Genomic DNA, 9,932 nt, shown 5'->3' with positions numbered 1-9,932 from the left:
TCCTTATCTCCTTATCTTTTCCTCCCCATTTTCCCTCACCTCCTGAATGCTCTCAACCAGCTCCCTCCCTCACTCTCCGTCTCCCAGTCTCTCCGTGATTTTTTCCCATCTTCCTTCTCTCCAACACTTTACTATGTCTTTCTCCCTTCCCTCCTTTCGAAAGGGTATTTTTGTGCTTGCGTTCATGTTTCTGTGAACTTAATAATAATAACATGCATGTGTCTGTGTGTACTTGATAGAGAGTGTGAATGTATTTGTGTGAATTTGTGTCTTGGTGGGAGGATGTATTTAATAAAAGTGATATCCTGTCCCGTCCAGCGGGACCTAGTTATTTGTGGGGACGAGGGAGATCCGACCTGAAAGAAAATGGGGGCGAGAGAAGAGCGAAGGCAAGACAATGTTCTGATCAAGCTTTCAAATTTTATTGTAAGACGGGGGTACATATATACTAATGTTCAGGGGCAGAGTGGGCCATAGGATACTTGTAAGCAGGGGATTGGCTGCATAGCAGGGATGGCGCAGCGAGTTACATTCTGATTGGCATATGATAATGGGGAAGGAGGGGGAGAAGAGTATCTCTTGGCGCGCGCGGGCTTTCTTGTTGGCGCGCGCGGGCTCGCAGCTAATCTCCAGGAAGTGAAGCAGGAACCTCATGAACTGTGGCCATCTTGTTGTCTTTGTGTGGCTCCCAACATCTCCTCCCTTTCTATTTATTTCAGAAAGGTGGGCCTTAATCGAGTGAGGGAATAGAGGCCTGGCTCCTCCAGCAGGGTAACATTTCGCAAATGCTCTCGGTATCTTTTAGGGAGGAGAGGCAGAGCTGAAAGCCAAATTGATCTTAATATATCAAGGCTTTATGTACATATGGATACCAACCTCTATGCAAGCCAGGCATATTCTCAGGGAGGACCAGAGAGGTTCTAGGAAGAACCCTCCCTTGCGGTACTTTGTCTCGCACTCATCTCGATGCCCATACCCTCATAAATGGTAATGGGGTATGTCTGGTTCTGGCCGACCAGCATATGGGCCACATTAATTACGGTGCCAGAATCGATGGTACCATGGTTGAGGTGCCTGTAAAGTTGAGAACTGGAGACCGGGAGCGTTGGTTGGCTCGGTATTAGACTCTTCATCACAGGCTGTAAGTCTGTGATAATGAACAGCAACTGCTGGCTTGACGAGCTGGTCAACCTGCTCTCGAATAAAGGCTGTTAGTTTTCTTAAGGCCCAAGGGCCAAAAGACACTAAAAGGAGGAGTCCTGCTAAGGGTCCAAGGATGGTGGGGATCAGAGTTGTGAGCCATGGGGACTTAGTGAACCAGGACTCAAAGGGACTTTGGCTAGCTTCTCGCTCTCTCTTTCTCTGGTCTAGCCTTTCTCTAAGCTTTGACATTGAATCTCTTACTATTCCGGAGTGGTCTGCATAGAAACAGCATTCTTCTCTTAAAGCTGCACACAGACCTCCATCTTTTAGGAGCAGTAGATCTAGCCCCCGTCTATTCTGCAAGACGACTTCAGAAAGGGAAGTCAGAGATTCTTCAAGTTTGGTAATAGATTGTTCTATGGTTTTTAGATCGTCGTCAATGGCGATTCTCAGCCCTTCATAGTTTTGGTTCCCCTGGATGATGGCAGCTGTCCCTGTTCCCACTCCTGCTGCAATTCCTACTCCCACTAATGTGGCTAGGGTCAACGAGACTAATTCTCTCTTGTACCTATTTTTAGGGTCGAACTCAGTGACAAATGAGGAATCATCATGATATATAAGCCTTGGTACTAGTTGAACCATAACACAGAAATCATGGGAGGAATTGAAAACAGAGGTGGAAACACACGGTGTTAGTCCAGTGTTACAAGCCCACCATCCTTGACGGGGAGGGACTAGATACCTGTTCTCGCCTGAGGAAACTATAGGTAGGGTGTGATTACACAGACTTTTATGGGTTGAGGGAATTGTTCCTAAACATGTAGCTTTTCCAGTTACCTCAGTCAGGGTTAACTTTTGCGAGCCCCAGCTACAGGCTTCGTGGCTGGTCGTATTATTAAAATTGCCTAACAATCCTAGTCCTTCATAGTAAGGAGGTGAAGAGGAAAAGCATAACCAACAGGATTCGGTAGAATTTGGGTTGGTGGTATTTAGAACTCGGAAAGCTCCTTCAAGGAGGTTGAGAAAGCGCCGTCCGGTGCTAGGAAGGAAGGTGGGTCGGTTAAGAGTGGAGGCGAAGGAAGGGGTGGCAGCGTCTGCAGGTGGGGCTAGGGTTGGCGCGGGCGGGGCTGGGAGACGCGGCTAGTCTCGCAAGACAGCGTTGGGTCCTACTGGGACAGCTGGAAGAGGCTCTGCTTTAAGCTTGATTGTAAACGAGACTCCATTATCATAGCCACTCTGGTAGAGTCTCAGTCCCCATGTGGCCCCCGTTGTCCAACTAGTACTCCGTTTCCCAGGATTGGTGAATTCGATACGCAACGGGTGACACCATGTATTGCACGTGCCATCGTTGCCCCGATTTGAGTGGGTGTAATTAGCAGTGACTTTAATAAGGTCCCATGAGGAGGAGGGCCGCCAGTAGGTGTCACCTGAGGTCTCACAACCCCAGCTTGCACAGTAAAAATCTGATAATCCTTGACACTTCCAATTAAGGGCCTGGCTACGATGGTAACCAGGGCAGACATAGAAAGTGAGGGTTTTCAACTCTCTCCTCTTGCTGGGTTCTCCGCATCCTCCCCAAGGGGGCGATCCTAGGCTCCCAGGGGAGGAGGGGGGTTTTTGGAAGTCTGTGTGTCCTTCCAAACCCCAATTGGCTGCATCTATTGCTAATGTGCACAGGTCGGGGTACAGGTCTGGCCACCAGGAATAGGGGTGTGCTATTTTTGACACACTCCAAACTACGTTCCCTGTCCCACTGATCACCTCCCAGGTCAAGTTGTGAGACTGCTGTGGGCTGGAACATCTGCCTGGGGGAAGGGAGCACAGTACCAGTACAATGGCACACAGTTCGAAGGCGATCATCTTAGGGGCGTTCTGCTGATCTTAAGCCGGAGAGGGTTCTTGGTGGATCGGGCTCTCCACGCGGGATGATCGTCAGTTGTTTCGGTTGGGACAACAGGTTTCACATGAGATGCGTGGATCTACTTCCTGCCTTCTGAAATTAAACAGAAAGGGAAGGCTTCTCAGGGGTTAACATGCCCTGGACTAGAGTTATTGTTTTTGCTTTTATTTGTGTCTAGAAGTTTAATGAGCCTATCTGGGAGCCATCGGGCATTTTGTGCCTTAGCATCATATATACAAGCATGTCCTTTCCCCCATATGAGCACAGGGTCAGGCCCGTGCCATGTGTTGGTCATCGGATCTCTCCACATAGCCTGTGCATAATTATCTGCCGTGGAGGGATGCCAAAGGCGATCAGCAGCGGTTTTACCCGCGGAGTCATAAGTAAGGAAATTAAGAACAAACAATGCATGATTTAGGAGTGTCTTTGCATTACCTGTTTTCGGATAGAGTACTTCTCCCCCCGACTGAAGTTTGAATAACATGTTTTTAAGGGTTAAGTGGGCTCTTTCAACAATGCCTTGGCCTTGGGGATTATAGGGGATTCCTGTTATGTGCTTAATACTTAACTGCGCACAGAACTGTTTAAAGCTAGAGCTGGTGTATCCAGGCCCATTGTCAGTTTTTAAGATTTTAGGTGGTGGTAGATATGCCAGGCATGAGAGAACATGGGTAATAACATTTTTAGTTGCCTCTCCCGTTTGCAAGGATGCACATAGGAAACCACTACATGTGTCAATAGACACATGGATATATTTTAATTTACCAAAGGGAGGGTAATGAGTGACATCCATTTGCCATATCTCTCCTGGAACTAACCCCCGGGGGTTGATTCCGTTATGAGGCTCTGGGAGGAGAGTTAGACATCCTTGACATTGCCGAACTATTTGGCGGGCCTGTTCTCGGGTGATTGAAAATTTGAGTCTAAGAGTGTGAGCATTGAGATGATGTAGTTCATGAGCCCGTTGGGCTGCAGCCAAGGGTGAGTCTGACGTGACAGAGGCTACTAATTGAGTCGCCAGATCAACTCTGTCATTGCCTTTGGCAAGCGGCCCTGGAAGGCCAGTGTGAGCGCGTATGTGCCCGATGAAAAAAGGGGCATCGCGGTTTAGAATTAATTTTTGCAATTTTGCGAATAGGGGGGAAGCATTTGTAGAAGGACGTATATAAGGCACTGTCTCTAATAGGGGAACAGAGGTTGCTACATAGGCACTGTCAGTGTAAAGGTTAAAGGGGGCATCTATTAAAAGCTCAAAAACTTTGATTATTGCAGTTAGTTCAACAAGTTGTGCAGAAGAGAGGTCTGTCTGTATTCGAGTAACTTGCCCATTAATACTGAAAGCGGCTATACCGGAGGAGGACCCATCAGAGAACACTATCACGGCCCCAGCAATTGGCGTGGTTTTAGTCCTTTTGGGAAAGACAACCGGGGTCTTTTGAAGGAACTGGACTAATCTGTCTGCAGGGTAATGATTATCTATTGTCCCATGGAAGGAGGTGCAGCTAATTGCCCAATCATCATCATGTTGAATAAGCCATTGTAATTGAGATGTATTGTATGGGAGGGTTATAACTTCAGGGTCTCTCCCAAACAGCTTGAGAGCTGCCTCTCGGCCTAAACGTAAAAGGGCAGCAACTAATTGAGGATAGGTAGCTAAGACTCTAGGGGGGGAGGCTGGCAAATGAACCCAAAATAGTGGATGGTTTTGCCAAAGGACTCCTGTAGGGGAGAAGGGGGTAGGGAAAATGAGCAGCCACAAACTTAGATGTGGAGAGAAGTAGCTAATGGTCTGTTCAGAAATAGCCTGCTCTACAATGGTTAATGCCCTTTGTGCTTCTGATGAAAGCGAGCGGGGGGAGGAAGGATCAGGGTCTCCACGTAGGACATCAAACAAGGGCTTTAACTCTCCGGTGGTCAGCTTTAAATAAGGCCTGAGCCAGTTGATGTCTCCTAGCAGACGCTGAAAATCATTAAGAGTGTTTAAGGAGCTTCTCTTTAACTGAATTTTTTGAGTGAGGATTTTATTAGAAAATAATTCAAAGCCTAAAAATAGTTGGGGGGGGTGGACCTGGACTTTTTCTGGGGAAATTTGTAGTCCTCGATCTCGGAGGGCAGTGACTAGCTGTTGACTGGCCGCATAGAGCTGTTGCTGGTCAGGACCGGCAAGAAGAATATCATCCATATAATGGATAATATACAAAGTGGGGAAGAGCAACCTAAAGGGGTCTATAGTCTGGGCTACAAACTTTTGGCAAAGAGTAGGACTGTTGGCCATTCCTTGTGGGAGAACTCTCCACTGAAACCGGGGAGAAGGCCCTACACAATTGGTAATGGGTATACTAAAGGCAAAACGTTTGCAATCATCAGGATGCAAAGGTATGGAGAAAAAACAATCTTTTAGATCAATTACTAATTTGACATACCCTTTAGGGATGGCTATTGGAGAGGGAATTCCCGGTTGTAATGCGCCCATAGAGACCATAGTCTTATTAACCGCCCTGAGGTCTTGTAGGAGCCTCCACTTGCCTGATTTCTTTTGGATTACAAAGATTGGGGTGTTCCAAGGGGATGTAGAAGGTTCAATATGTCCAGCAGCCAGCTGTTCCTGCACTAACTCTATGGCTGCATTTAATTTTATAGTGGTAAGGGGCCATTGATCGATCCAGACAGGAACATCACTTTTCCAAGTAATCTTGTCTGCCTGGAGTGCAGGAGGAGCAACGGCCCTTACGAAAAATGTTTTTCAAACCCTAAACCTGAGCGGTCTATCTTAGGCGTGGCCAGTATCGGGTTGGGATCTCCCTGTTTTAGTTTGCCCAACCCCTGACCAGGGAGGTAACCCTGTGAAAGCATCTGCTGTGTTACAACTTCATTAGGGCTACACATGATGACCTTCATTTGAGAAAGGATATCTCTTCCCCAAAGATTTACCGGCAACCCAGGAACTACGAAGGGTTGAATAAATCCGGTATTTCCTTCTTCATCTTCCCAGTTTAATAACTGTGAGCTCTGTAAGGTATTTCTTGACTGCCCAATTCCTTGTAGATGGGTCAAGGAAGCGTGTAAGGGCCAGCTGGAGGGCCATGAAGCCTGAGATATGACCGTAGAGTCGGCCCCCGAATCTAAAATTCCTTCAAATACTTTTCCTTGGATCTTAAGTTTAAGAGTGGGGCGTTCTTTAGTAATAGCTTGGATCCAATATAAGTCTGAAGAACCTGGGGTAGAGGAGCCTCGCTGCTTATGAATAGCAGGGTGAGATGTACTTAAAGGGAGGGGGAGCGCCTGCGCAAGGCGCTGACCTTTCATAATGCTGACAGGGCACTGGGGGGCACTAGCAAGAATTTTTATTTCTCCAGTATAGTCATTGTCAACTAAGGAAGGGTGGACAATAAGGCCATTTATTGTGGTGGAAGCTCGCCCTAAAATTAGAAAATAAGTATCTTTGGGAGGTGGGCCATAAATTCCTGTGGAAATAATTGTAATTCCCTCCTCAGGCGTTAATATTGTTGAGGAGGAGGCACAGAGGTCAAGTCCTGCACTCCCGGGTGTGGCCCGATAGAGGGCGGGAGTGCTACAGCTAGGCTGTTCCCCGAGGCCGGCTGAAATGGAATTGGCTGGGGGGCCCGGGGCTGGCCCCTCAGCCCGTTTCCCTGAAAAGGGGGGGTGAAAGGATTTGTGGTACTGTAAAAAGGATTTGTTGGATTGTTACGGCACTCTTTGGCCCAGTGCCGCCCCTTATGGCAGCGAGGGCAAATACCGGGGACTGACCCAACTCTAGGAGGAGGAGCTGTGGTAGGGCATTGGCGAGCGAAATGGCCTGGCTGTCCACATTTAAAGCAGTTACGCATAGGCGGTGCGCCCCTGGGGAAGGAAGGAGGATAAGAAACCGGGGGAGTTTGAACAGCGGCACCTACAGCTAAAAGGGCTTGGACTTTGGATGTAAAAGGATCGACATCTCTACACATTCTCAGCATTTCATCAAGAGTTTTGTCTCGAGTCTTACCGCGGAGGACGGCTCGACATGCCGAATTGGCGTTTTCATAGGCTAGCTGTTTTACAATCTTATCATTGGCAGCCGCGGAACCAAGGGTCCTTTCGGCGGCCTCTAACAGTCTGCTAACAAATTCGCTATAGTCTTCTTGCGAGCTTTGAGTGATCTTAGTTAGAGGAGTGTTAGCAGTCCCGGAAGCAGGGAGTGATATCCAAGCGCCCAAAGCGGCATCTTTCACTTGAGATAAAAGACCAAGGGGAAGGCGCTGCTGCCTGGTTTCAGAGATATATCTGCCCTGTCCCGTAAGCTTATCAAAAGTCCAGGACGCTGTTGGGGAATGAGGGTCTTTTACATTGGCAGCAGCGATGGTCTGACAACGGTCAGCAAAGCCTGGACTATACGCAGCCATTCACCTGGGAGTAAATGTCCTCCTCGAGACAGCGAATCAAGAACAGAAAGGGTAAAAGGGGCATTGGGGCCATAAGCTTTAACGGCCGCGTTCAGCTCTTTTAAGCTTTTGAAATGGATTTTGTGAAATTCTCTAGGGCCATCAGCAGGCTCGGCCGGCTCTGGCTCAGCCTGCTCCTCTCCCTCACTTTCTATTTCCTGAGCAGCAGGGGCGTCTTCGCCGTCGCTTTCAAGATCGCCCTCCTCCGGGCTATGTGTTGTGGAGGTGGGGCCAGAGCGGGCGGAGGCCCGGGTAAGAACAGGAAAGAGCAGTTTTTTAGGTTGTTTTTTAGGTTGTGTGGCTGTAAGCGGTTTCTTAGAGAGGCCCCTTTGCGAATATAATGCGGGACGAACTGGTTGGGAGACAACTAATTTTTGGAGATGGCAAGTTATTCTTTGTTCTACTATCTGTGCTATTAGGTCTTCAGTGCTGGTAGGGGGGCCAACAGGACCGGGAGCCGGAGGGGGTAGCGGAGGGGCCGACGGGGGCAAAAAGGCCGGGGCGCAAACATTGGGAGGCCGAATAGGGGGAGTGTGAGAGGCTCTTTTCAAAACTGGGGGTGTGTAAGAAGGGGGGTTAAGCGACGGGGCGGCAAGGGGCCAATCTGGGTTGTGATACTTGGCCGCCTCGTCTTCTAGTTCAGCTGCGTCTCCCGGATCTAAAGGCTCGCCATTTTGGCTCTTAGTCACGACTGGAAAAACTTTTTGTGTATCGACAAAGTCCGAATCTCGAGGGAGAGGCGGATAAATGCAACATTTGGGAGGGGTATCATGGAGGGCACCGAGCAAAGATGGTGTCGGGCTAGGGGAGGGGGATTTAGCTGATTTTGGGGCAGGGGGATCACTCGAAAGAGACGATTTTGAGGCCGCCCGAGATAGGGGGCGGAGGCAATATTCTGCCACTGACAAGAGTTGACGTTTATCAGGGTCAGTATTTTCAACAATATCTCTGATAAGACCCCAATAGGAAAATACTGAAACAGGAACAGAGTCAGGGCCGTTTTTGATAAGATAATCATTTAAATCTCTACCTACTTTCTGCCATTTTTTAGGATGAATTTCGGGGCCATTAATGATAAACCACGGACAGACTTCATCAACAAAAATAAAAAACTTTACCAAGTCTTTCTTTTTAACTCGAACTCCTCTCTCCCTAAGTGAACTTTTTAGGTCTCTTATGAAGACCGCTTCTTTACTTAATTTAGTTCCCATTTTCTTGTAAGGCGGCCGGTACTCACCAGGGACGACGACCTCCGTGAGCGGCGAAAGGCGTCTCCTATTGTTTCATCAAGAAGGGGTCTGCGCAGACGATATCTCACTCGGGGGTCCGCCTGTGAAGGATCTGCACCTCGTGCCCCACGTTGGGCGCCACTTGTCCCGTCCAGCGGGACCTAGTTATTTGTGGGGACGAGGGAGATCCGACCTGAAAGAAAATGGGGGCGAGAGAAGAGCGAAGGCAAGACAATGTTCTGATCAAGCCTTCAAATTTTATTGTAAGACGGGGGTACATATATACTAATGTTCAGGGGCAGAGTGGGCCATAGGATACTTGTAAGCAGGGGATTGGCTGCATAGCAGGGATGGCGCAGCGAGTTACATTCTGATTGGCATATGATAATGGGGAAGGAGGGGGAGAAGAGTATCTCTTGGCGCGCGCGGGCTTTCTTGTTGGCGCGCGCGGGCTCGCAGCTAATCTCCAGGAAGTGAAGCAGGAACCTCATGAACTGTGGCCATCTTGTTGTCTTTGTGTGGCTCCCAACAATATCCGTTTGAGTGTATGTGTGAGGGTGTTTATGGCATTTGTGGGCCTGTGTGAGTGTGTCAGTTTGAGTGTGTCTGTGTGTGTGCGTACACGGGAGTGTGAGGATCGCGTATCTCTGTGTGCTTTTTCTCTTTTTGAGGTGGGAGGCTGCTTTGTGATCCAGAAGTAAGTGCTCCTGATTAAGCAGTGGAACCCCAAGCCCAGTTTCCTCCAGAGGTCTGGGGTGCAGGGGAATCCCCAGGCCCCTACATACTAGGCGCAGGGTGGCCACAGGCTCCAGGCTATTTAGAGAGTGGACCCAGACATGGCTTTTGGACCTTGCCACTTTCTGCTGTGTGACCTTGGGCCAATGTCTTGGCCTCTCTGGTTTCTCATCTGTCAGAGTGATGATGCTGCTCACCTCTCTAGGCTAGGGGAGGAAGCAAGGAAATTCATGAATGTGGAGGTGCAGGTGGATGGTGGGAAAGACAGTCGCTGGCCCACTAGAGTCCTCTCTGTTAGCTATGTTTTTTCTGCCTCAGTGGATTGGCTTCTGCGGCTTCCCCATCTGTGTGTTTATAATTTATACTTATGTTCAAGCAGAACTGGAGGCTGGACACCCTTACTGGAAGTGTTCCCTTTTAATCTGTGGATGTTCACTCCTACCTTCAAGGAGCATCTTGAAAGTGGCCCTCAGCAGGAAGCCTCCC

General features: G+C 48.8%; 1 long non-coding RNA gene across 1 annotated transcript; it reads right to left on the bottom strand.

The window, feature by feature from the left end:
• Window positions 1-2,500: 2,500 nt before the first annotated feature.
• LOC130678933 (uncharacterized) lies at window positions 2,501-9,320 on the bottom strand. Its single transcript, XR_008991888.1, has 2 exons — window positions 8,720-9,320; window positions 2,501-3,136 (listed from the first exon to the last, which is right to left on the bottom strand). It is a non-coding gene; the product is annotated as an uncharacterized LOC130678933 (long non-coding RNA).
• Between the last annotated feature and the right edge of the window lie 612 nt (window positions 9,321-9,932).

This window comes from Manis pentadactyla, chromosome 10 (assembly GCF_030020395.1).
Source record: "Manis pentadactyla isolate mManPen7 chromosome 10, mManPen7.hap1, whole genome shotgun sequence".
NCBI classification, from domain to species: domain Eukaryota; kingdom Metazoa; phylum Chordata; class Mammalia; order Pholidota; family Manidae; genus Manis; species Manis pentadactyla.
This window is presented reverse-complemented; position numbering and strand designations above follow the sequence as displayed.